Source organism: Chinchilla lanigera, unplaced genomic scaffold (assembly GCF_000276665.1).
Source record: "Chinchilla lanigera isolate Chin_1 unplaced genomic scaffold, ChiLan1.0 scaffold00120, whole genome shotgun sequence".
Lineage (NCBI taxonomy): Eukaryota > Metazoa > Chordata > Mammalia > Rodentia > Chinchillidae > Chinchilla > Chinchilla lanigera.
The window spans coordinates 1,742,395-1,743,733 of record NW_004955521.1 but is presented as its reverse complement, the minus strand read 5'-3'; positions in this window follow the sequence as shown (position 1 = coordinate 1,743,733).

The following is a 1,339-nucleotide window of genomic DNA, read 5'->3' as shown; positions in this document are numbered from 1 at the left end:
ATAATTAATGGAATTTTGAAAGTAAGAGCACGTTCTGAAGCAAGTTCCTGATGGTGTTCAGTATCAAAGTACAGTCAATAGGCCACCTGCAACAAACCATACGAAATAGTTTTTTAAAACTCAAATGTTTTAATCCTCTCATGGACCTAGTGAGTTAGAATTTCAAGGAAAATGGACCCAGAAACTTAAATTTTTAACAAATCCTGTGGGTAAATGTCTATGACCTTATACTTTAAGAACGCCTCATTTTAGTAAATAAGTGGCTTAAGCAAACTGATTTTCTTAAGATCCCAAAGCCGGGATTAGAACAGAAGTAGAAGCCAGCCTGCCCTGCCTTGCAGTCCAAAATCATTATCTTATACTATATGAACTGTATTAATTTCCCTTTTCTGGTCTCAGAATACTTACATTATAAATCAGAGTTACTGACCACATACAGTAGTTCTATCTTATGGGCTTTAAAACATAAAAACTAAAAGTGTTATATCATTAAAAAGAAAGTCTAAGAGTTTTATACCTTTTGTTATTCATCACCATTAAAACTGTCAACTGTCTTTCTGTTACAGACGGTAGTGTAAAATTTTCTTTGCTCCTTTATTATGAAAATAAATAAAAGCAAGGTCAAGGAAGATAAGTGAAGAGACAACCTGAAGGGTGGGAGATTGTTAGGCCAAAGAAAGGCACAGTAATTTCTTTTTGCCGTTGGATTCAATCTCTTCTAGTGTGATTTTGCCATCTCTTGAAACTAGACAGGGGCCATACTTGCCTTGACCTGCAGAATGCAGCAGAAGCGATGCTTTGGATCTTTGCAGCTTTGGCCCTCAGAAGCCTGACAATACCTCACCTGCCTGTGACCTGAGGGTACCATGCTGCGGAGGTAACAGGATGAAAGACGATGTGAAGAGAGTGACTCAGACATTACCGCTGCCTTAGTCTTCCCAGGTGAGCCACCAGCTAACCACAACCACATACACGAACCCTTATGAGACCAGCAGAACTGCCCCATCAACGGATTAGGAGAAGTAATAAATTGTGGTTGATTTAACTCAGGTTTGGAGTGATTTGTTCCATAACTATAGATCTAACATCTAAAACCTAAGAAACAACCATAATCCTAAGCCACAACATATAAAGAAATGACCGCAAACTAGAGCACAGTTGCTCAAATAATAGAAGCACAGTGGAGGGTTCTGTGAGAGTCACGTCCTCTGCCTGACCTGACTGTGGCACGGTGGGACAGTTGTCACAGTAGATGGGAAATCCCGGGATCAATAAAAAAACTACTCTTCCCTCAAGTGGCCAACTGGATTTAAACACAGAAGTTGTGGACACCCAGAGA